The 26,814-nt window shown below is 41.8% G+C and overlaps 1 protein-coding gene across 4 annotated transcripts in view; it reads left to right on the top strand.

Moving 5' to 3' along the window:
* The first annotated feature begins 243 nt into the window (after nt 1–243).
* Nucleotides 244–26,814, top strand: part of ATP2B2 (ATPase plasma membrane Ca2+ transporting 2) — a 969,683-nt gene continuing 943,112 nt past the window's right edge. For all 4 annotated transcript variants that reach the window (XM_030205270.1, XM_030205268.1, XM_030205272.1 and 1 more), the window contains exon 1: nt 244–288. The gene's annotated coding sequence lies outside the window, so the exon portion shown is untranslated. The remainder of the gene's footprint in view (nt 289–26,814) is intronic.

Here is a 26,814-nt window from a genome sequence, read left to right as displayed (position 1 = left end):
GTCATTGCTAAGGTCCAAGGGCTGCAGGAGAGGGAGAGCAGACACAGGGGCTGACGTATTGGCTGTCCGCTCAGGCCGTGGAAGCACGCGCCAGGCATCCCAGGCAGAGGCAGCGCGCGCGGAGCTCCGGGCATGAGATGCTTCGCTGGTGCACACAGTGCTGCCTGCCTTCATCCGCAGTCGGTGCTCGGAGGAACCTCGAGCTGCTGTGACTTAGCAACGCATCACCGGTGCTCGTCAGGCGAGGCTCCCCACCCCCACCCCCGGCTTTTTCTTCTTCAGCCTGAGGTAAGGAAAACAGTTTTTGCTAATAACTGCCTGAGAGCTCTCGCTGCCTATATATAGCCCGAGTTTTCCCTGTCCTTCAGGGAACAGTCTCAGGTTGCAAAAGCAAGAAGTTCAAAGGCTTTGATGTGGAAATGGAGCTTCAGGTGAAAGCGTGTCATTAGTTGACCTTGAAGTACAGTCGGGGACATTTTCACGCAGAATAGTTTCTTCATCCCCCCTCCGAGCAGAAATACTGCAATTTGCTTTTTCTTGGCACTTCTTGAAAGAGTTGGACGGGCTGCTTGTCTCTCGTTTAGGGTGACTGGGGAATTGTTGCAGGAAACTGTAGAATTCAGACAGGCTGGGGATTGATGCTCTCTAGTGATTGAATTCCTCGCCCGTTTTGAAGGATGCTATTGATTTTTCCCGTTTTTGTGACTGTCGAACGTCAAATGAATTGCTCTGAAGTGTAAATTGCCCCTGCCATGAATTGCCTTCGGTATTTTGGTGTCATGGTGAACATGTTCTATGAGTCTTATGAGACCACACGTCTTATAGGCTTTAATAACGTCGTATCTCTATAGTGAGTTCAAGGCCCATAATAAAAGTTGCAACACATTAATGCATATTTGAGATTACTATTTGCAATGTGAATCCTGCATGGAAATTTCTCTGTCTAAAGCTGGGGTTCTCAACCCAGTCCTTGGGATACACTCAACAAGTCAGGTTTTCAGGATACTCACACTGAATATGCGGAGATAGATTTGTATAAAATGGAGGCAGTGCATGCAAATTGATGTCATGCATAGACTTGGTGGATATCCTGAAAACCTGACTGGCTGGGTGTGTCCCCAGGACTGGGTTGAGAACCCCTGGTCTAAAGCAATAGTCAAGTAATTCTTTTAAGTGATAGTGTATGGGCCACAGATATACATAAATGTACTATGAATATTTAGGTGGGCTGTAGGGTTTTAGAATTTCTTCTTTATTCAAAGTAAGTAATCATGAATTTTGTAAAAGATAAGTCTGTAGCATAAATGTAAATGAAAATCAAGTTTTAAGTTAACATATAAGTAAATTGTGAACATTAGGAAAACAATTTATTATGTATTTGCAGATAAAAATCTATTTGCTATTTTGCTTGTTTACAAGTAGCAAACTTTGCCACAAGACAAAAAAAAATGGCATTGCTTATTTGTTAGTGGAATGTATTCATGCTTTCCTCTCCCTTTTGTTTGTGAAAAGTGCATAGTATTTATATTTGTTGAAGGTATTTATGTTGAGAAGAATATATTTTAAAAAGTCATTTGAAGGTTCTTTTGTAGGCTAGTTACAAATCATTGTGATTTTTTTTGTATTATTTTTATTAGTTGTTGCACCAACACATTCTTATATACTGCAGCCCTCCCCTAAAAGGACTGGTGTGGGTTACATTGTTCAAAATAAACAGAATACAATCTAAAATGCAAATAGAGTACACAAATTCAATAAAAACTATCCATCATTAAAAAAAAACTAAGCAAACGGATGTCTTAATTTTCTTATGGAAAGAGAGAGAGAACTAATATATCTGTTCTAATATCGGTTGGAAGCGTATTCCAATAAGGGATCATAAAATCCCAAAAAATATGTTAGATCATTTTTACTGCATGCCTGTTTCAATAAGTGCTTTGTTGTAGCCCTTGCTCTTAAAATGAGGTTTGGTACAGTTTGCTGCCACATGACTGGTGGAGTAGGGCATCTATAGTTATTTAAGAGGTGACGTAACTGGAATGGTGTGTTATGGCCCATGACTGTTACTTATCAGCCTTACATTGTATATAATGCAGCTTTGGGGTGAATTCTATATATGACACTGAAAAAAAAATGCTATTCTAAAAGCCCCACTTAAAGTTAGGCACGGTTTATAGAACAGTACTCACGCCTGGGAATTGTGCTTAACTTTAGGCATGAAACAAAATAGTGAGACAAATACAGAAGGAGGATGTTCAAAGCAGGGGCGTATCTGGAATCCGGCGGTAGGGGGGGCCAGAGCCAGAGAGGGGGGGCACATTTTTGCCTCTCCCCCCCCCCCGCCGCCGCCTCTCTCCACCCCCTCCCCGCCGTCAACCCTCCCCCGCTGCTTACTTTTGCTGGCGGGGTCCGACCCGCAATCTCCATATTTCGGCTTCCTCCGTGACCATGTGCTTCCAGGAAGTAACGCTGCAGCGCTGATTCGTTGAATCTAGTTCGGCGTCTGACGTGCTGGGACGTCAGACGCCGAACTGGATTCAACGAATCAGCGCTGCAGCGTTACTTCCTGGAAGCACATGGCCACGGAGGAAGCCGAAATATGGAGATTGCGGGTCGGACCCCGCCAGCAAAAGTAAGCAGCGGGGGAGGGTTGACGGCGGGGAGGGGGGCCAGGGCGAAATCTGCGGGGGCCCAGGCCCCTGTGGCCCCACGCAGATACGCCCCTGGTTCAAAGCCCAAGGACCTTTATTGTAGTAACACATTGAAGACCCTACACGGCCATTTTTCTTAACTTTAGGCATGGCAATTTGCATAGCCGCCGAGAGAGGGGGGCAGGGGGGACAAAATTCCCCGGGCCTCCAAGGGGGGCCCAGCGCTGCAGTCCCACCCATCCTCCGTTGTCAACCATCTGCCCCCTGCATTGGAATCGCAGTCTCACCTCTGTGAAAGCAGCGCTGCAGGCAGCAGAACGCCTCCCTTTGGCCCTCCTTCCCTCGCTGTGTCCCGCCCTCATCTGACATAACTTCCGTGAGGGCGGGACATAAGGAGGGAAGGAGGGCTGAAGGGGGGCATTCTGCCTGCAGCGCTGCTTTCACGGAGGTGAGACTGCGATTTCAATGCAGGGGGCCCAGCCCAGTGGCAGATGGAGAGGGGAGCGGCGGTGACCTCAGGGGGGGGGGGGCAGTGGCTGCGGTGATCTCGGGGGGGGGGGAGTGGTGGCGACCTCAGGGGGGCGGGGTGGGGGCCCGGGGGCGGCCTTGCCCCAGACCCGGCCCAGTCTCTTGACGGCCCTGGCCATTTGCACCAACTGAAACCATCATGCAAATGTATGTGCCTAAATTTAGGTGCATTTCCTCCTTATTCCATAACTACGTGTATTAATTTTAGGAACACCCCTGTTCCAGCCATGACCCTCCCATTTCTATCTTCCTTTTTTGAACATGCGCATAAAATGTAGGCGCAGATCCCATGTCTAACTTTACACATGTATATTCCAATTAGATCTAATTAGTGCCAATAATTTTTTATTAGCAAGCCAGTTATTGGCCCTAATTAGCTTGTTATTCAACTAAATTGCATGTGCAATTTGGGCACATGCCCCAATTTGTACACACAGTTTTTACCGACTTTTATAGAATTAGGGGCTTTATGTGCACAGATGACTCTGCCATATCATACATGCCAAATGATTCTGAAGCAAGTTAGGATTTGAGAGATATCAGGGCCACTGAGAGAGGGGGGCAAAAGTCCCCGGGCCTGGCCTCCAAGGGGAGAGGGGGGCCAGCACTGCTAAGCCTCTTCTTGCTGCCTGCTTCTGGATCTGTCCTCCCCTGCTCTTGTGTGCCACCCAGGACCCTTGATGATTGCATTAGCATGGTATCACGTTAGGACCCGGATGACTGGATTGACTCCCGGCATGGATAGGAATAGGAGATGACAGACCGTGGAAGCAGGCATGCAGGAAGCAGCTTGCCGGTGGGGGCAGATGGGAGTGGCAGTGTGAGTGGGGCAGCACTGCGAGTGTGGGGGGTGGTGGCTTGAGGTGGTTCGGTTCTGCCCCGGGCCCGGCTATGTCTCTCGGTGGCCCTGACAGGCATTCTAAAATTACTACTACTACTTATCTTTTCTATAGTGCTACTAGACTTACACAGCATTGTGCACTGCAGTTGCATGATTATTGACTGCTACCATCACATAAAGCTTTACTGGGTTCTAAGCCAGTTAGAATACCAGCATTTTCATAAAAGTGAGACTTAAGTGAAAGATTTTAGCCTTAGTATGTTAAATATTTACCCTTTTTTTTTGAGGTAACTGCACTCTGACTGATCTTTTAGGGGTCTTTTTACCAAGTAGGGAAAAAGGGCCCTCTGGTAGTGGCAGAGGCCGTTTTTCCTGCACGTCAGGGCCCTTTTTACTGCAGTGGGTAAAAAGCCCTCGGGGGGAAAAATGGCCACGCAGTAAGATTCAACATTTTTTTTACTGCATAGAGCAAATCGAAATAGAAACTTTGAAATATAATTTTGCTCTAGTTATTAGATATTAGTTACGCACTTGAGATGTAAGTCCTACTTTATTGTTAACAAATCGCCTCATAAGCCCAGGGTACCTTTTTAATTAGGACACCAACTGTAATGGCTATCATCATTGGCTCCACCACCAGCCAAAAAAACTGCAGAAAAAAAAAACTCTCATAGTATCTCAACTGGAAAAAAAAAACCGGAGAAAAAAGTCTGAAGTAAAAAAAGGCCTTTTTTTACTGCAGACTTTTCTCTCTGTTTTTTTTTTTTTTTTTTCCAAGTGCGATACTATGAGTTTTTTTCTGCAGTTTTTTTCGGCTGGTGCTGGAGCCAAAGTGATAGCCATTACACATAGTAAGATAACATTTACTGTGTGGCCATGCGGCGGAGAGCACTTACCACCACCCATTGAGGTGGTGGTAAGGGCTGCTGCAGTAACTAGGCAGTGCACAGTGATGCTCAATTACTGCTGGGTTACCGATCTAACCATTTTGAGTTTTTAACATTTTTCCCCCGGAAATGGCACACACTTGACCTGGAACTACCGCTGGCGGCTACGTTGGGCCGGTGGTAGTCCCAGAATAGCGTGGGGGTAAGCCCATGTTGGGCTTACTGCTGCTTCATAAAAGGGCCCCTTGCTTAATTAAGGGACAGTACTTTTGTAAAATGCATTTGCCAGCAGAGAGTTTTCTTTAATAGTGCACAGTGCTTATAACTGCACATATTAGTACATTTGCTACACCAAGAAAAACCAGGAGCAATATGTAACATGTTCAAAGAGAATATAACAGATTTCACACTATTTCCTTTCTGTATATTGAGAAAACAATAAAGGCTTTAGGCCCTTCTTAAATGTATGGTAAGATAATAGAAACTGTAATTTTGTAGGCAAAAATTTCCCAAACTTAGCAGCCTGATACACAAACAAACATTTAAACGTTTCTTCCCAGAGATGCCCTTAGGATTCGGAAAATCGAACAGAAGGAAATTACAAGTATTTTGTACAGTTTTCTTCCTAACGCATAATGTACAAGAGAAATTAGATATTGTGGAACTCACCACATTTTAACAGCAAGAATGAGCACATGGTAAGCACAAGGGTTATGTAGTAAATGTTGGGTGTACCCAGCCTGTCCCCTGCAGTTACAACACAGAGAAGTTAAAAAAAATATGCATTTTTTTGCAATTAATGCAGATGCATTTAATGCATGTGATAAGTACTGTGTGCATTAACTGCAATGTGCAGTCCATGCCCATTATCTTCCCATAACCTACCCATTTCCCACCCCCTAACAGAACAAGCAGTTAGGACTTAGATTCTATATATCACGCCTAAAAAATCGGCGCAAATAAAATACACCTAGGCATATTCTATAAACTATGCCTAAAGTTAGGTTTATAGAATATGCCTAAATCTAGGAATATGCCCAGCACCTGTTTTCTGCGATTATATTTAGTTGCAGCCATTTACGCCACTGAAAAACTGGTGTAAATGCTGATGCTTAAATTATGCACGGAATGGGCATATTCTATAGCACTGCATGTAAATTCAAGGAATGCCCACGACTCGCTCATGTCCCTCCCATGACCATACCATGTCTTAGAGCATCACTTTATAGAATACGCTTAGTTATATGCAGGGCTTTTTTTGAGGGGGTACTGAGTACCGGCACCTTTTCCATTGTCTGCTAAATTTGACCCTTGAACCCCAAGTTTTATAAAAGAGCTCAGGCTCTACACACCAATTCTGCCTTGTCATAGATTCCGTGACTGGTTGCAAGGAGCTGGCTGTTGTGGGGTGGGTCCCTCAGTGATCATCCCACCCCTGAAGGGTAGCTTAGCATTTGAGTACCGGCATCTTTTTTGCTAGAAAAACTGCACTGGTTATATGTGTAAATTCTAATTAGTGTCAATTAGCGCTGATTGGCTTGTTAAGCTAATTAGGTTGCGTGCGCAAATCCAGAATACAACCGGATTTGCACGTACAACTTAAGTTGCACTATATACAATTCAAGGGTTAATGTGTGAATTAGTGTGTTCTATTACTACAGAAGCATGGCAGCTGTTACTGCACTGGCCTGGTGTGCGTGCTAATTTACGTGTTAATTGCATGTCACACATTATTAAATAGGCTCCTTTGTATGGAGCCCTTGCAGGTTTGGATTGTATTTTAAAACAAATTGTTCCCAAGTAGAATTTACACTGTGCTATATTATTGATTGTTTCTTATGCAGAACATTGGCACATCTATTAAAAGCTGCATGATACCACGGGAGAAAAAACTAGGAAGTAAATTTGGTCTTTTTAATACAAAAATGTTAATCTCTTTCTAAAATGTAGAGCATGATTACATAAATAAAAATAAAATGTGACCAGCTCCTTTTTTCTTTTGTAGGGTTCTTGAAACATATTTGTTTTTAAACACGTAAAAACAGAGACTATGATGGCAGTGAAAAACCTAGTGTGCTCAGCTCCATTCCTGTTGTATGGGTCACAGGCCCCATTTGATTTTAAGCTTTGCCCTCACTTCTTCATAACCAGGAATCCTTATCCCATGCTTTCTTGAATCCTACCACCCTTTCTGTATCCAATTTCTCCCTCAGGACTATTCCATGCATCTGCTACCCTTTCTATCGGGAAATATTACCTGTCTACTCCAGTGGAATACAGCAGAATTGTAAGCTGGTGGTGGAGAGTGCCATTTTTAGAACATGATCGCGTCATAAATCTAGATGTGCTAAATTTAGCAATTTTGATCAATTCGACTGCAGCTCTAAAATTCTGCAATATATTTTTGCTTAACTGTGTAGTGTGGTTTCAGCAACCCATTAAGATGTCAAACTAATAGTATTTTTTTTGTAGTGGAAGTTTTATTTCTGGATTATAATCTTTGGTAAAGTCTAATAGTGCTAGCAAGAGTTTTATATCATGAACATATGTTTATTATGTTATTGCAGTAGAGTACTTTGTGTGATGTGAAGTACGAATAGTTATTACATGGAAATATGTTGTATTCATAACGATAGAGAAAAAAGGATTGCTCATTTTTTGCACGTATGGCTCAGCTTAATTTTCTACCCCAAAAATCTTTTTTGCAATTTAACTCGCACATTTTAAGAAATTTTCTTGCTTGGAAATGGATGAATTGCATATACGTAGGCGCAAAATATATATAGGCATTCTTGTGGGTAGAGAATAGGTGGAATAAGTACCTGTATGAACATATGAATATAGAATCAACTAAACGTATTTGATGGGTGTGGGAAACTCAAATCGCTAGATAACTACAATTATGATATGTCCCACTATTTAATGTGTATCTACCAAAATCATATAATATTCCTTACTTTCTGGAAGGAAAAGGCCTCAAAGAGCTCTTTGACATATTTTATTCAAATGAGCTAAACGGATCTTATTGATCCTCTCTTCATCATCGGCCAGAACACCTTCTTTGTCTTACGTAGTTTTCTATTTCAAATATTTCTATCGTTAATTGAAGATTCTTATGTGCTTGTATTTTAGCAATGCACAATCCTACATAAGACATATGACTCTGATTGGCAGGTACAATATATCAGCTGTTTAGGCTTACTGAGAGTGTATTGTAAACTACTTAACTTTCAATTGTCCTATTTCTAGGTCGACGGCATCCAATTATAGTGCCTCTGTCTCTATATGTTTAGCATCACGCATTTCTAGTACTTTCCGTTGCCTTCTGTTCCCTTCTGCCTCCAGGCCTCCATCTAGCCCAGTGTCCTGCTTCCAGCAGTGGCCAATTCAGGTCACAAGTACCTGAGAGAATCCCAAATAGTAGCAAGATTCAACCTACTGATCCTGGGGACAAACAGTGGCTTCCCCAAGTCTATCTCAATAGCAGACCGTGGATATTAGCTCCAGGAACCTGTCCAGACCTTTTTAAAATCCAGATACACCAACACATGCATCAATTCTTGCTGGCACATAGTAGACAAAATTAGAAATGCCATGGAGCAAGCATAACTTCATGCAAGACTATTAGGGCTCTGTTTACTAAGGTGCGCTAGCGTTTTTAGTGCGCGCACAAAATTAGCACACGCTGTGTAGGCGCCCATAGGAATATTGTGGGTGCCTACACAGTTAGCGCGCAATAAAAGCACTAACGCACCTCTAGTGTGGCTTAGTAAACAGGGCCATTAGTGTTGTACTGGAGATGAATCTAAGAGCCTAGTTTATAAAATAACCCCCTCAGAGGACAATTTGCAACCACCATTTACCTGAGAAATGGATGAAAATTGTCCATCTTGTTTAGATGTAAAATGCAGATGGATCTAGATGGCATTCACTTTTTTTTGTGGAGACATTCTTAGGAAAGGGAAAACAACAACACGAGCAGTTTTTTTAGATTTTCAAAGTTATGCGTGCCGTTTTGGTCTGATCAAGAGCGTGCATAAAAAGAAGATACAAATTTCTGCGCATACTTTTTCCTTGGGCAGGGAAAGTATGCTCCTGCTTTTCGTTTAAGAATTAGTGCAGAATCCATGAACGTTGCTCCTGCCCGCATGGTTTTGCCTATAAGGAAATGGACCTGCAAATCTGCAGTCTAGGAAGAGTTTTTCAGCTTGACATACCTTTATCATTCATTTTTTTTGTCCAAGTTCAACCAGGATTTTAAATGATTAGGTCTAGAAGCCCAATAATATAATTAAAGATTTGACAAAGCCATATTTTCACAATGCTAGAACTTTGCTAAGCAGTTAGTTTGGCTCTGTGTGATTTCCTTTTCCAGATGAAAGGAGACATATTGCAGTTTCACTCACTTTGGAGGTATTATGACCAGGAACATGCTGGAACAAATTAAATAATCTAGATAGGATAGCTATTTTATTAGACAATTAATCCTTTGTGCTAAAATGGATCACTGCCCTTTTTTGGCTCATAGCTCTGCTACTCGCAAAACCATACAAAAGTAAGCTCGGAACATGGGTCTGAGAGCAGAAGTAGGAGTGCATCTGGACCCGAGGAGAGGAGGTGAAAGAAGAGACTTTCACGAGAGGAAATACTAGCACGTGCCTCTGATGCCTGTCAAAACATAGGACGTAGAGAAACTGAAGCAGAGATGTGATGGGAATCATCCTGGAGGTTGTGCCACACATGCTTTGTAAAAGGGCCTTTAGTTAGTTTGTATGTGAAAGTCAGAGTCAAGCAGCCAAAGGCGCGCTGAAAAATGGCCTAGGGTGGTGTAGACGCGTGTTTTGGGCACACGCAGAATCATTTTTCAGTGCACCTCTAAAAAAAAAATACCTTTTAAAAATTTTGGCGAAAGTGGACATGCGGCAAAATCAAAATGGACGTGCAACAATTTTCAGTCTGAGACCTTACCACCAGCCATTGACCTAGTGGTAGAGTCTCACGCGGTAACTGGGCGGTAATGACCTAAGCGCATCAAATGCCACTTGGCCTGCGCCCAATAAGCATGTCCAAAAATTAAAAATAATTTTTCGGACGCATAGCGGACATGCGTCAAAAATGAAATTACCACAAGAGCCACGCAGTACCAGGAGGTAACTCCATTTTGGCGCACGTAGATGCTTACGTGGCTTAGTAAAAGGGCCCCTAAGTTGTTCTTCAAGGAGTAGAAGGGCTGGCATTAGATGATAGTTTTACCAGGGTGTTTATGTCCATCCTGTTTATACCAGGGAGGGAAATCTATCAGCTGGGTCTGGAGATAGCACTGGCATGGAGTCTAAACTGGTCTTTGTCCCTCTGTAGGCAGTTCAAAAATATTAGCAGAGGGGGCCGTTGCATTAGCATGGAGGATATAACCCAGGAGAGTCTCAGAATGCTCGGAAAAGAGTTTCGCTGTCAAACTAAATGCCTGGTTGACCTCAAAGAAGCTCTCTTTACACAGGTGGCTGTTCTGAGTTAAGAATCATTATGCCTACAGTGGCCTTTGGACTGATGAGCCACTTAAAGGACTGCAGTGAGCATCATAATCATGTCATGCTATAGTAACTGGTGGTGTTGTATGGACCTGTTTAGAAACAGGAAAAACATTGAACCTTATGGGAACAATTCTCAAACAGTCAATACTGGGACAGAGTCCACATGCATTTCTTATCTATGGGTTTTGCATTAATTTTCAAAGGGATTCACAAGTATATTTTTTGAAAATTGCTTTGAGGGCAAAGAACATGTAGTCATTTTCACCTGCTTTTTTTTACAGGTGCATTTGAAAATACCATCTAGGTGCATATGCATGCTGTTGGGAATGTCTCTCCTCTCAGTGCTATTAAAATATGCACATATGAAGAAACACAGACTTTTAGCTGAGTTCAAGGAAGATAATTTTTAGACACCTGATTGACATGTGCAAAACCTTATTTTTTTTTTTTACCCTCATAGCCTTTTACAAAGCTGCGCTACCGATTAGCATGCGCTGAATAAAGAAGCCCATTCAATTCCTATGGGTTTCTTTGCTTTGAGCACATGTTAATCAGTAGCTCCACTTTGTAAAAGGAGCCCATAATTAACTTTGCAAATTTCCCCCTATACATTTCGGAGCGTACCAGTTGTCAGTCAACCTTTGGCTTGAAAATGCATTTCTGTGGTATAAATAAATAAGAATTCTTGTAGAAGGTAAGGGTAATGCATTTGATATACATTGTAGTGCTTTTCTGTGACACAACAAAATCAGTTCACATATCTATATATATAAAACTCACCCTCAACGTTCTGAAGACAGTGACGTCAGTGAAGCCAAGCCCTGACTTCCCTCAAAAAGGTTCGAAGGTTCGTGGTGGTGAAGCCACCAAAATCGCTCCGGGCCCCGCCCTCAAGGGCGGAGCAATGGTAGAACAATGAAGGGGTTGGCAGGGAGGGAGGCACGGAGGCGGGGGTGGGTGGGAAATATCTACGGGCCCCGCCCTCGAGGGCGGAGCAAGGGCAGAACAACGAAGGGGTTGGCAGGGAGGGAGGGAGGCAGGGAGGCGGGGTGGGGGGGTGGGAAATCGCTACGGGCCCCGCCCTCGCGTCAAACGTCATGATGTTGAGGGCGCAGCAATGCCACAACAATGAAGGGGTTGGCAGGGGGGGGGGTGTTGCTGATGAAAACCTTGCTAGCGCCCGCTTCATTTGCTCAGAAACGGGCCTCTTTTACTAGTTATATATAACTATTTCTCTCTCCCCAGTGGGCTCACAATTTAAGCTTTGTACCTGGAACAATGAAGAGTTATATAACTTGTCCAGAGTCACAGGGAGCTGCAGTGGGAACTGAACCTGGCTTCCCTGGTTCTCAGTCTGCTGTGCTAACCATTAGGCTACTCCTGCAGCCCAAGTGTGGTGTTGTCTGTCTTTTTCCAAATAGAAGTGTCTGAAGACAGTATGGGAAGAATTCTATAAATAGCGCTCAAAAATTTACACTGGAAAAAAAATCAATGCTAAACATTATTCTATAAAGGACTCTCCAAGATGAGCACACTTTATAAAATAGCGCTTAGAGCCGATTCTCGTGCCTGAAGTTTAGCGCCAGCTGAAACCCGGTGTAAATGCCAATGCCCAATCCCTGGCACTATTCTGTAATAGTGCGTGCAACGTTTTGGAATACCCATGCTTCTCCTCTGGCGATGCCCACTTATGAGTTGTGTGCTAGAGGATTTAGGCATATAGGGGTCCTTTTACTATGCCACGTAAGCGTCTACGTGCGCCCAATGTGTGCCAAAATGGAGTTACCGCCCGACTACCATGAGGCTCTTGCAGTAATTTCATTTTTGGCGCGCATCCGATTCGTGTGTCTGAAAAATATTTTTTTATTTTTGGGCGTGCGTAACAGACGAACGCCAAGTGGCATTTGGCAAGCATAGGTCATTACAGCCCAGTTACTGTGTGAGTCTTTACTGCTAGGTCAATGGCTGGCGGTATGGTCTCAGTCCCAAAACGGACATGCGGCAATTTTGAGTTAGCCACACGTCCATCATTTTCGGCCAAAATTTTTAAAAAGGCCTTTTTTACAGCCATTTTTCAGCGCGCCTTTGTAAAAGGATCCCATGGTGTTATAGAATAATGTTGAATAATGCAATAATGAAAATTCACAGCATGAAAATGATATTAGTGGGAAACCATTAGTGAATATACGTAAATGCTCATAAATATTCATAAGGAGAAGGAAAACGCCTCAAAGAGCTCAAAATCCTAATGATTTACAGAGCTAACCAGATCAAATGATCTTCTCTTCATCATTGGCAAAAACCTTCTCGAAATTGTCTCTTTTGACTTTTTTTTCTGTTATTTTTTTTACTTATCATTGATGCAAAAATAAACCACTTATTTTTCTAAGCACTTGCTCTTCTCCACTTGCCCCCAGGCCGACGATGGCCAGCGTTTCGCTTTGCTGCTTCAGAGTCCTGGTTATCGGGGCGATTCTATGAAAGGAGAAAAACAAAAGATCACTACCAGCTCTCACCACAGCATCTCCAGTTATACAACTCAGACAGTTTCGTACTAGTATTAACAGCACGTTTAGCTCAAAGTACCTAGCATGTCACCTGAGTAATCACAATGGCCCCTTATAAATGCAAAAAATGACATCGGACACTGTTAAATAAACTTCCAATCAGAATTCGGCTAAAAAACGTGGCACCACTCTGTTCATGCATTTAGGTCTAATGGTTCGAGGGAACATAATCTAAAGATCCACTTTTGTTCTTACTGTAGCAAAAGTTGCTGATGATCACCTCCTCTCTGGAGGGATGGCAAAGTTTGCAGTATCACACATTTCAAATCATGAAATGAATGCCGCTGCAGCTACATGGGAGGAAAAAGGATCATTTATTTGAAGTCCTGTGCAGCGCCCCCTAGGGTGCCCCATTGCTCTCCTGGGATGTCTGTGTGGCTAGTCTACTAAGAATGCTGGCTTCTCCTACATCCCAAATACTTAAAGTCCAAGTGAAAAATGCACAAAATTATCTTTTTGGTCCATTTTAGAAAAAAAAAGGTAGACATTTTTCTGTTTTGAAAATGGCTATATTTCCTATTTGAATTTTGGACGTTTTTAGCAAAAAAGGTCATATCGAAAATGCCCCTTGTGCACCACAGTCATCTATTGAGCAGCCGGTAGCTATTGCTGGTAATATGAAGCAGCACCCATTTCTTATTTGTCATACCCCATACCAGAAAGAACTGGAGCTCAGTCTAAATCAGGTAGGGACACCCACTAATCTTGTTAGCTGTTCCAGCAAGATGTACTTTTCATTAGGGAAGTTTTTTTTTTCGGTCAGTCAACAGTCTTGAGTTTGTAGGTTTTTAGAATCTTTATAGTTTGCTGTGAGCTGGGCATTTGAGAGAGGGCATGAGAAGACACTAGAGTCATTCCCACCGGTGTCTGAAATGCAGATTTCAGGATTTAAATTTTAAAGATTGGGATTAGACAAACTGATGCTTTTACGGGTGTTCAGGGGTTAACGATATCAATCTTTTAGCAGGTTACTGGAATGATCAAAAATTTAGAGCATTTTCTTGTTCCAAAAAAAAAAATGAAGGTTACTTATGTTTCTTTTCTAAAAATCTAGGGAAACATTTTTCTTTCAAGTTTAAGCATTAATCCATACTTAATTAATGGTTACATACAGTCTTATAGCTGCATACTGTGTATTGTGTGCTCCAGAACAAAGCTTACAAGAAAGACATGCTGTATATGGCGTTCTACTTCAAACTGTTTATGACAGTGGTTGTGGCTTCAATGTGCAAGTACTAAAGAGCAGGGAAGCCATAAAACAAGTCTACTGGTGGTTGTAAACTTTCCTGACAAGACAAGGGTAATGAAAAGTAAAGATATGTTTCGTGATACTGACAATTTAACTAGGATTCCCTATAGAATTAATTTGCTGTGAATGACAGTGACTGGCATAAGTGCACTGATAGCAAGTCCTAAGGCCACTCAAAGGCAGCTAGGATGGTAATATTGGAAAATCAATTCTGAGCAGAGTTTTGACCATGAACCAGCTGCTGAAATCCTTTTATAGTGCCAACAGAATATTATAGGGCTGAATTTAATGGTTTATAAATGTGTGGATTTTAAAAATATTAATCACTTTCTAATAATTATAGGTTTGCTGCTTATTTCTAGGATAAACAGCATAAAATGTTTTATACTGTTTTGGGATCTTGCCAGATACTTGTGACCTAGATTGGCCACTGTTGGAAACAGGATGCTGGGCTTGATTGACCTTTGGTCTGTCCCAGTATGGCAACACTTATATACTAACATTTCCTTCTAAACCACTAGTGGGTTATGTCCCCTTCCCAGCACATTGAAGCAGAGAAAAAAAATGTTAAGATTCTAATGAGATCACCGGTATAACAAGTGGTGCAGCCAAGACCCCGTCAGTATTTCTCTGCCAAAGTACAAAGAAGAAAAGTGTTCCTCATAGTACAACAGAAACAAGGAAAAGCGGAAGAGACGAGCACACAATGACTAGGAAATCAAGGTGTTGCTGTCAAATCTTTATTGGTTGATCAAATAGGACTCAACACAACTTGTGTTTTGCACCTAGGCCTTCATCAGGAGCCTAATACATAAAAACATAAATTATAAGTAAAAATATCAAATACAACATAACACTCAAATTAAAATAAAATAAAACAAGAACAAATTCACCGCCATCAATACACCAAATCTGAACCTTCCAATTTTGGACACCCTAAAAATTCTTGGAGTTACCATCGATCAACACCTAACACTCGAGAGCCAGGAATGTCAAAAGATCATCCCGCATATTCCTCAATCTGCACTTCCCTAACTGCAAAGGTCTAAAATACAAACTAAAGCATGCATCAAACTTTACATACTTGAGCACACAGTTATGGAATGCAATACCGCGCAACTTAAAAATGATTGACGGACTAATGAACTTCTGCAAACTGCTGAAGACCTAACTCTTTAACAAGGCATACCACAAAGATCAACCAATGTGAACATGCACAACTCCTCTACATATATTCAGCACTGTCTTATAATATCTGCGTGTTATATTACTATCATGTTTTCTTCATTATCATGTTGCCCAATGATCCTTCTGTAACACTAAATGTCTATTTTTTAATATATTTCCACTGTTCATGATGTATTGTAAGCCACATTGAGCCTGCAAAGAGGTGGAAAAATGTGGGATACAAATGCAATAAAATAAATAAATAAATAAATAGTCTAAGGAGCAAATAAAAGATAAATAAAAAATGCTATTGAAAAAGGCAAGTACTGTATATGCATAAGATGTTATTGTTGCAATTAATTAATGGCATAAAATGATAAATATCACAATCAACATATAAAATAGAATTGATAAATCAAGGTTAGACATAAATAAATAATGATAGCAGGTCTGATTCCCCTGGATCATGGGCAGTAGAACATGTTTATGTTAGGGGGCTCAAGCTCTGCTCCCAACCCCACCATCTCCCCTCCCCTTCTCTACCATTCCATAGTACAACATCACCCTCCTATGTGTCCCCCATGGTGTCTAAAATCTCTCTCCTTCCTTATTTTCCAACCCCCCCCCCCCCCCCCCCCGTGGTGCCCAGTATTCCTCTCCTTTCCTACCTCTCAATCTCCCCATGATGGCTGCCTACCATGGGACCTTGAGCATGTGTAGATGTTCAAGGCTCCACACTGGTGAGCTACAATGCTGATTGTAATGTCACTGCCCTGGGGGAAGGGAGGTAAGAAGCTAAACACTTCACAGTATAGAGGGTTGAGGTTGGCCAGTGTAGGATCTTAGGAGTCGGATTACAATCATTCTCCTGGTTGATCCCAGAGGGGTTTACTGTCCCTCCATAGCCCTGAGCCTTGGTCCATGGGCCTTTACTCAGTGAGGCTATCTAGTATAGGTTCCTATGGGGTTGTTGTAGATGGAGTACCTCCTCCCTTCCTCCCTCTGCAGAATTTAAGAAAAAAAGGAATTTTATTTTGGGATTCCATAATTTTATTCCCTTACTAAGAGAATAAAGGTACTTCAAAAATTAAAAATGAATTTCTGTCAGATCGGTCAAGCAGGGGATTCAATTACAGCAGCAGCTGTCTCTGCTGAAACAAGAACTAGGGAATTTCAAGGTCCTCTTGCAGCATAAGGGGAAAACTACCTGAAGTAGTGGCTATTTTTAGAGATGCCTTTTATTACCATGTCTGGATCTATCATCTCTTGAGTAGCAGCATTTGGAGGAGGCCTCTATTCCACTTCCTGCATATCAGCCATTTTGTCAGTGGACTATGATTCTTTAATCAGGTCTGAGGTTCTGCGTCTTTTAGGATTGGGGTTTGCCCTTCCTTGTGCCACAGAAGTCAGTCTTGTGGGAGGGTCCCGGTGAACTTGCAATTGTCCTAGGGCCAGAATTCTGTTAGGTGTGTTAGACAGGCTCTTTCTGGACTCTAGGCCTCTCAAGAGATCTAAGTCTGGAGTATCTCAGGGGTCTGACAGTATTTCATCCATTTTGTAGTCCCAAAGAAAGGAGAAACTTTTCAGCCCATTCGAGATTTGAAGAATCGGTGCCTTTCTTTGAGTTCCCCGTTTTCGGATGGCAACCTTGTGTTTGGTGATATCTTCTGACAAACTGGGGGGATTCTTAACTTCTCTCAACTTATCCAAAGTGTATTTTCCCATTCCCATCAGGGAAGCTCACAGGTGATACCTGAGATTTTGTGTGCTGGGGGAGCATTATCAGTTCAGCGTTCTGCCCTTTGCTTTGTCAATAGCTCCCATGAGATTCTTCAAGGTGATGGTAGTGGCCGCAGCATTCTTGTGAAGGGAAGATATGTGAGTTCACCCTTAGATGATTGGCTTTAACTGATTCTGAGTAGGATTCTTGGGAAGCCATGGCCAGAGTAATCTTTCTTGCAAAATCTTGCTTAGGTTGTAAACTTCAACTTCAGCACCTTAAAAAAACATAATCAAAAAACCATGTGCTTAGTGTGATTCTATAAATTACACACAAAGTTAGGTGCAGTTTATAGAATATGTACAGAATATGTCTAGTGGCTGTTCTTATGACTAAAATTTAGGCGCACCCATAACCGTGCCTAACATATGGGCAGATCATGTGTATTCCACAGTAGTGCGCATAGTTTTTTGAAATGCCCATGACCCATCCATTTCTATGACCATGCCCACTTTTCGGCTGTGGTGGTGGGGGGTGGGGGGGGGAGAAAAATTCCCTGGTCCCGGGCCTCCAAGAGGGGCCTGGCACCAGGGCCTCTCTCTCCCTCTCCTGCTTCCAGTGGCATATCAATGGGGAGGCGGTGGGGGGCGGTCTGCCCCTGCTTAAAAAAAAAAAATCTCTGAATCAGCAGCGCAGCGCCTCGCGTCTGGGTGAAAGAAGCAGATCGCCTCTGGCCTTCCCTCACTGTGTCCCACCCTTGCAGAAATAGGAAGTTACATCAGAGGAGGGCGAATGGAATGGACAGAGATAGCAGATGCTAGATGGAAGGGAGAGAGAGGGCAGATAGTGGTTGGAAGGGGCAGAGGGAGAGAGAGGGCAGATGGTGGATGGAAGGGAGAGAGAGAGAGCAGATGACCTGAGGGGAAAAGCAGCTGCAGGGAAAGGCCAAGATCTCTTCTGCTGCCTGGCGGGCAGCAGCAGCAGTGATGGGGGGGTGGTGGTGACTGCAGTAGTTATCGAGGGGGGCAGCGGCGGCGATGATTCTGGGGGGGGGGGGGGGCGGTGGTGGCAGTGATGATACTGGGGGAGGGGCCAGGCTCAGTCTCTCGGCAGCCCTGTGCTTTAGTAAAAGGTCTCCCTTGGGCAAAAATTCTTCAGTGTTTTTTTTTGTACTAACTCTGAAATTTCGAACCTTTGGGCAAAATTCATAAATGTATTTTTTGCTCAAGATTTTGGTTGCATAGTTTTCTTCATAGTAGATATTTTTCCACTTCCTGAAACTGCACAAAATTAAATCATTGGGTAAAATATATATACAATTTAAAACTGTGTAAAGCATACATGTGGAGTGGAGGAGTGGTTAGTACAGTGGACTTTGATCCTTGAGAACTGGGTTCAGTTCCCACTGCAGCTCCTTGTGATTCTGGGCAAGTCACTTAACCCTCCATTACCCCAGGTACAAATAAGTACCTGTATGTACTATGTAAGCCGCTTTGAATGTAGTTGCAAAAACCACAGAAAGGCGGTTGATTAAGTCCAATTCTCCTTCCCTTTCTCTTTGTATTTCTTTTGCCTGATTGTTGAGTGAAGCCGAAATCTGACTCACTGTGTTGGTTTCTGAAGCCAGTGTATGCATTGTTTATGACTGCAAAGGTGAAAGTGGGAAGATAGATGGAATTCTTCTGTTTGATAGCATGCTGTTTATCTAGATACCCGCCTGTTCAATTTCAAGGTTTGCTCCAGGTATTAACAAAGCAGATAGTTTGTTCTCTAGCTGTGTTTTTGTCAAGTAAGCAAAGTGCCTTTTAGAAAGGAAGGACAAGCTGAATTCTTTCATCTAACAAGAATGTATATATTTATTAAAAATACATAAATGTCTTTGTCTTTGTCTAGCCAGTCAGTTAAATAATATTGTTTTTCTTGTTGTTATATGTGTAGAATCTAGCCCTCTAAGGGTCTCTTTTATCGAGCCGCTCTAGCAGTTCCCGCGCAGCAATGTCGAAGGAGCCCATTCAAAGTGAATAGGCTTTGTCAGCATTGCTGAACCGGGAACTGCTATCGCAGCATGATAAAAGAGGCCCTAAGTACTGTAGCATAAATTGCGGTATTTGTTTGAATTGCGTATCTGGAATGAACTGGAGCGTAAAAAGAGGACTGTGTAAAAAACATTCCCCTCCCCCGATACACACTACCAGTATATAGTCTGCTTTTAGTCTAATTGCATCAATTGATTTTGTGTCATTTTTTTAAAATTCTCCATCCTAATGTGCTGAAATAACTACTATTCATCTGTTCCTTGTTTTTCTTTATCCTCCATTTCTCTTTCACATACAATCTTCTGTTAAACACTCGTCTCTCCTTTCCCCTTCTTTGCTCTTTCTCTCTTGTCTACCTTCCGTCATCTCGCTTTAATGGCATATTTACTGACATTCATTTTTCATGTACTTTTCCATTACAATTTGGATGGAAACCAGCATCAGTCATAAGCTGAAATCTAATGATAACCCCTATTTTGAAAAGGTTCAGACAAGCCAGACAGGCTGTTAAGCAGGTGATACAAGGCCCCTGAGCTATACATTTGCACCTAGTCTTCAATATATGAGTTAAACACTGTGCCAGTCTATTGATGGTGTGGAAGAAATCTGTGAGCACGATACATCTCAGTTCAAAATATACTGTTATTACCTTTTTTTGTTGTTGTATGCTGTGCCACTGTTGGAAGCAGGATACAGGGCTAGATGGACCATTGGTCTGACCCAGTGTGGCTATTCTTATGTTCTTATGTAGGTGACAGGCATGCAGATCTCTCTCATGAATATTCATTAGGGATATCCTGAAAACCCTACTGGCCTGTGGATCCCTAGGACAGGTTTGAGTACCCCTGCTATAAAATTTTTCCAAAACTGTCTGTCAGAAAGGATTGAACTCATGTCCCAAGAGTTCCTTCTGAGGTGTGGTACAGTTTCAATGCATTAGATCTCACATTCCCTGTAAAGTATGGAGACAGACATATATGAAAATGAAAAAGTTTTGCTTAAGTGTGTTTATTTGCTAAGTGCTAAGGGCTCTTCAGCTTAGAGAAAAGATGGCTGAAGGGAGATATGATAGAGGTTTATAAAAAAAATGAGTGGAGCGGAACGGGTAGATGTGAATCATTTGTTTACTCTTTCAAAAAGTATTAGGACTAGGGGGCACACAGTGAAGCTACAAAGTAGTAAATTTAAAACAAATTGGAGAAAATATTTCTTCACTCAACATGTAATTAAACTCTAGAATTCATTGCCAAAGAATGTGGTGAAAGCAGTTAGCTTAGTGGGGTTTAAAAGAGGTTTAGATAATTTTCCTAAAAGTCCATAAGCCATTATTAAGATGGACTTGAGGAAAATCCACTGCTTATTTCTAGGGTAAGAAGCATAAAATATATTGAACTTTTTGGGGGGGATCTTGCCAGGTATTTGCGACCTGGATTAGCCACTGTTGGAAACAGGATGCTGGGCTTGATGGCCCTTCAGTGTGTCCCAGTATGGCAAAACTTACGTTTTTATGTTCTTAACTCATCAATTTAGACACTGTTGTCCTACTTAGAACATATAAATCCTTAAATTTGGGAGCACTCTGGACAGAATGCTTGTTTCCTTATTTTTGTAATTTATACATCGCTCCCTCCTGCCTTTATGTCTTTGGGTATTTATGGATGACTGAAGCTTTGTGGCTTCATTTGTTTAATGTGGCATGTTTAATATTTAAGAAGGTGATTCAAATAGAACACAATGGAAATGACTGGTAACATAATAGAAAATGGCAGATAGACTTAAATAGCCCATCTAATCTACTCAGAAAGGTGGTTTAGAGTTGTAACTGTGGCTCCATGCAGATTATCCTCATTGCTTTCATTAATATTTAGAAGGAAGTCCCCCTGTGAACTGAAGAGGAAGAGTTTGTGATACTCTTATGATGTCATTTCTTCTTTTTTAAATGTTTTATTTTTATGTAAAGCCTTGGTACCTCTTTTTTTTCCACAGGATTTTGGGGTCTGATGTGGATAAAGGATCTCCCAATCAATTTCTAACTTACAAGAATGTATGAGAAATTGGTTTGGGTGGGTGGGGGAAGGGGGAGAGAAGACCCAGCCAGAGCCCTACATCTGTGGAGTATCTCGTCATTGAAGTCTTTCGTACTGCTCATTTCAGTAACTATTTTGTGCAGGCAGGGCTTGGCTGAACAAAAGCAAAAACCTTTACTGTGATTTGCAGAAATAAAACAATCAAAAGGACACCTCGTGGAAGAAGAAAGTCAAGTAGAATTGACACAAACTCTGGTCTTTTTCCTCTTTTCTCTTCTAGTGCTAATATAGGATGGTCTTCTGGAGGACAAGGTAGAATGGGAGGCTTGATCTTGATTGACTTGAGCTGATTGCATGTTTTTTTTTGTAGCGCAGGGGTGCTAATCTGCTAATTGGGTCTGATGATAGACCCAGAAATGTCCACATCATTATAGCAAATGTCTGCAGCCTAGCTGCCTTAAGGCATGCTGCATGAGACAGGTGAGGCACTGGCTCAGGGTGCCAAAACTGAAGAGTACCAAAACCCTGTCCCACTGACTGACACCTCCCTGTGCTGCCACTGGCACAATAACAGATTTAAATTCAAAAACATATACTTCATATTCTCTTGTTTGTAAACCAGTGGTAGTGCTGGTGGCAGCAGAAGGAATTTGAGGTCCCCTGGAATCCCCCCTCAAGGGGTACCTGAAATCTGTGGTGATCCAGTAGGCCCAATGCAACTCCCTAATATAACTGTGCTACCAAAGCCCCTCAAGTCTCCTAATCCCGCCCCATGTCCCCCCTCAGTCCCCAGAATTCCAACTCACTCCCCACTAACTTCTGCCCCTGCAGCTTCCTTCTTCAAAATAGCATCACTGACCTCTACCAGTGGTCTTGCAGTACTGCTACTAGGGTTTAACTGCCATATATGGGTAACTTGAATCCCGTATTGGTAGTATTGTAAGACTAGCGCTAGGGGTCAGTGGCATCATTTTGAAGAAGGGAACAGCTGGGGCAGGAGCTAGTTGGCATTGCTTCTGCCCCCATTGCCCCAGGGAACTCTAGAATGAGTCAGGATTGTGCAGGTAGGTGAGGGAAGTTGGATGGATGGAGCTGATGAGAGGGAGGGGAAGCTGGCTGGTTGGGAGCTGATGCACGCATGCAGGCTGGCTGGAAGACTGTTTATGTGGACAAGGCGGGGAAGGGGGAGCGGCAAAGCAAATGTTGGCTTAGGGGTCCACAACTGTTTGAGCTGGCTGTAATCAGCAGTACTTGACACTTAGGGGCCCTTTTACTAAGTCGCGAAGATGCCTATGCACACTCAACACTTGCCAATTCAGAGTTACTGCCCGGATACCGCGTGGCCCGGGCGGTAATTTCATTTTTTACGCGCGTCTGCTACGCAACTTCGACTTGACGCGTGTAAGCGATTACCGCATGGTTAACGCAAGAGACTTTACCGCTAAGTCAATGGCCAATGGTAAGGTCTCGGACCCAAAATGGATGCTCACCAATTTTTATTTTGACGCATGTCCATTTTTGGCAAAACTTTTAAAAAGGCATTTTTTGCAGTCGTACTGAAAAATGGATCTGCGCGCACCCAAAACCTGCGCCTACACTATCGCAGGACATTTTTCAGTGCACCTTAGTAAAAGGACCCCTTAGATGGTAAAGTCCTGCCCAGTACTTGTGGGGTCTCATCTGACAAATACCCAGTGTATCTGAATGTAACTCACCTTGAGCTGCTATTGAAAAGGTGTGAACAAAATCCAAATAATAAATAAATAAAATAAATAAACATGCCGTTCACAGCAAGAAAGCTTAGCTCATTCTTTTGGAATCCATATATTGGGTTACCTGTACCTTTCTGTAGTTGGAGGTGGCCTTAATTACTTATTACAGAGCTGAATTCTTGCCGCTTTTCAAATGAAATTTTTTAGCCCACAGCTTCAGTCATTCAGTTCCAGAATATGAAATATTCTTGCATCGAGTGTAATTAATAATTCAGCATAAGATATATCACAGACTCTCTACGCTGGGGTATCCCTGAAGCCAGCCATAAATAAAAGGCTCACAGAGGCTGAATTATTCTTTGAGGCACCGACCTAGCCAAGGAAACCTTAGTGACAGGTCACAGTATGAGTTGAAAATCGAGATACGCAGCTACCTTGATATGTTTAGAAAAATTAAAAAATATAAAGAAATATCACAGACCAATATTAGGGCCCTGTTTACCAAGGTGCACTAGCATTTTTAGCGCGTACTAAAATTCAGCTTGCTATCCATGTAAATGCCCATAGGAACATTATGGATGTTTATATGATTAGTGTATGCTAATGCTTAGTGCATGTTTAAAACCAGGGCCCTTTACCACCTGCTGAAAGTGCATCTACAAATAGGAAAGGAATAAGGAGCAAGGTCACAATGTTATCAAACGATATCCTCCAAAAAGTTAGCAAATCCAGAGGGAGAGAAACAAAACCCTCTTTTCAAGCACTTAGAGGGTCCTTTACAAAGATGTGCTAGCGTTTTTAGCACATGCTAAGTTTTAGCGCACGCTAAATGGTAGTGACATCCATATATTCCTATGGGTGTCTCTAGCGTTTAGCGTGTGCAAATTTTTAATGTGCACTAAAAACGCTAGCTCACCTTAGTAAAAGGACCCCATGGTTTTGCTTTTTTTTTTTTTTAAGTTACGGAGAAGGGTCACCATATGATCTGGATCACAACACAAATGAGAGGAATCCTGAAATGTTTTAAGGATGGGTGGCACAAAAAGCTTCATTGTTTTGTTTCCCATGTTTGCAGCCTTGTTTGATTTCTTTTATTTCAGTTAGTCTTTATCTTATTTATTTATTGTACATTTATACCCCACGTTTTTCCCACAGTTTTGCAGGCTCAAAGTGGCTTACAATGCACTGATAGGCTAACGCCAGATCAGAGGTGGCACAGATACAATTAATTAGATATATTAGAAGAAACAGGGGATGAAGAGAATAGGGAAAGGATAAGTGAGTTCAAAATGGTCCGTAGATATGTTGTTAGGAAGGACTTCAGGCCTCATGTTGAATCCATGGAGATGGCCGAACCTCGAGTGGCTAGAAGAGATGCAAAGCGACCAGGCACACCAGATGACCAAACATAATGGGAATGGAGCCGAAATCCGCTCCTCCAACCGTCCACGCCCGCTCCCTGGGCAGCTGACCCACACACTCACACTCTTCATTTCATGGGCAATGTTGTTAAGAATCTGCATTCTTTGTAAACAATGCACTCTTTTGAAAAGAATGGGCACTCTTTCCCAGGGCTGTCCTGAGGGCTTGTGAGTAGTATGGTTGCACAGGACACAAGGGAGACGGGTGGGGTAGGGGGTGGAGGAATCACTCCTTGTGCACTGTCTCCCCTGTGGTGGCCTCAGTGCAGTGGGTGGGACAAGGCTGCTAGGGGGGTATGCCGTACAGGACGCAGTTCTGGCTGGACACACTCCTGCTGTTTCAGAAATTGGATTACCTGTTTGCAAATAGTGTGTGCTATTATCAACAAATGAGAAAACAAAAAGGTGCTCATTTTTGAAGTAGATGGACATCTCACAATGGCCAAAAAAAATGTCCTTCTGCCAAAAATGTCCAAATTGTGATTTTTCAAAAAGCAGAATTTGGACATTTGACACTGTCATTCATTTAAATAGCAAGGGGGCATATTGGAGGTGCATTTTGGGTGGGACTAGGTTGGGCCCAAATTAAGATGTGTTTCAGTGATAATGGGAAGAAACATTTAAGGCAAAAAAGGACATTTTTACCTTGACCTATTTTAGTCACAAAAAGGTGCCTTGATTGAGTAACTGACCACTGGAGGGATGAAGGCATGTCTCCTCCTTCATCTCCCAGTGGTTACTGACCCCCTCCCACCCCCCTAAAAAGTGAAAATGACAGTGGATACCAGGCTCCATGACAGCTTCAGATATTATGGACATTCCTAATACAGCTGCAAGCAAGTGTAAGGAGCAGCCTAGTGGTTAGTGCAGAGGACTTTGAACAATGGGACCCAGTTGTAACTCCCACTTTAACTCTTTTATTTCTGTACATTTATGTGAGCCCACAGAGAAACCAAAAGAGGCTCTTTGTCTGCAACACCAAACAGGCAAACAACAAAGCAGTGAGGAAAATTTTTATTGAATGAGTTCCAGTCCTGACGTGGCCATGTTTTGCCAAATAGGCTGCATCAGGGGATAATATTGACAACTAGTACAAAAGAAATATACAATCACACCATTAAAAATGCAAATAATAATTTAAACATTTTCAAATTCATAGTAACATAGTAAATGACGGCAGATAAAGACCTATACGGTCCATCCAGTCTGCCCAACAAGATAAACTCATTTTACATGGTGTTCAATTAAAAATCATGAATTGAATTGAATTGGAAAATGTTTAAATTATTATTTGCATTTTTAATGGTGTGATTGTATATTTTTTGTACTTGTTGTCAATATTATATATATATATATATATATATATATATAAATCATCTATAAATGATATATAAAAAAAAGCATATAAGCAAATAACTTCTATTTAAAAAAACGTTAAAAACATATATAGAATGCAATAAAAACAAATATTGAATACACATTAAGAGAAATAATAAATTTCTAACACAGAAAAGATTCTAGGTGTAACTACCTCTTTTCCTGAAAACATATAGAGAAAAAACACTAAAGGTAAATTCAAAAAGAGTGAGACACATACTAAATAAATAAATAAATAAATAAATAAATAAATAAATAAAAATAACCAAGGAAAAACAATTTCTTCTCTGGAATCAACCAACATTCAGGATGACTGCAGGAATGTACAAGAAACAGTTTGAATAACACTGAACTTCAAACTAAGCACTGTTAAACATCCATTAAAAAAAAAAAAAAGGCTAAGACCTTTACTTCTTAATCATTTCTCTAAGCCTTACTGTGGCAAAACCACCCAGCTTCACAACTTGATTGAAAGATAAACAAAAAACAACAAAAAATTATTACACTGTGCCTAAATAAACTTGGCTAAAATGCGCAGGAGGCAAGTCTCTTTCAGTTGAATGGAAGCTCTGGAATGAGGGGGCATAGGATGAAGGTGAAAGGGGATAGACTCAGAATTAATCTTAGGAAATACTTCTTCATGGCAAGGGTGGTGAATTCGTGGAACCTGTTGAAGGTAGTGGAGAAGAAAACAGTATCTGAATTCAAGAATGCTAGCGATAAGTACATAAGATATCTAAGGGAGTGATAGGGAGAGTAGACGGCATGGATAGGCAGACTGGATAGTCCAAATTGTCTTTATCTGCCTTCATTTTTCTAGGTTTTTATGTTACTAAACAGAGAAACATACAGAGCATAAAAAGTGAGTGGTAAAAGGGGCAAATTTAAAGTGGGGAAAAGAAGTTAGGAGCTTAGCAGCAATTTTCAGTACTAGGCTCATAAATTAGGCTAATAAATCTAGGCCAATGAATGGCAAACCTAAATTTATGAGCATAACTTTTAAGTTCCTAAATAAAGATGAATTTTCAGCTGAAAATTTGTCTGCTAAGTTTGGCTGCAAACAGGGCATAAATTTATGAGGCTAACTTAGGAACATAAAT

This window comes from Microcaecilia unicolor, chromosome 6, assembly GCF_901765095.1.
Source record: "Microcaecilia unicolor chromosome 6, aMicUni1.1, whole genome shotgun sequence".
Lineage (NCBI taxonomy): Eukaryota > Metazoa > Chordata > Amphibia > Gymnophiona > Siphonopidae > Microcaecilia > Microcaecilia unicolor.
This window is presented reverse-complemented; position numbering and strand designations above follow the sequence as displayed.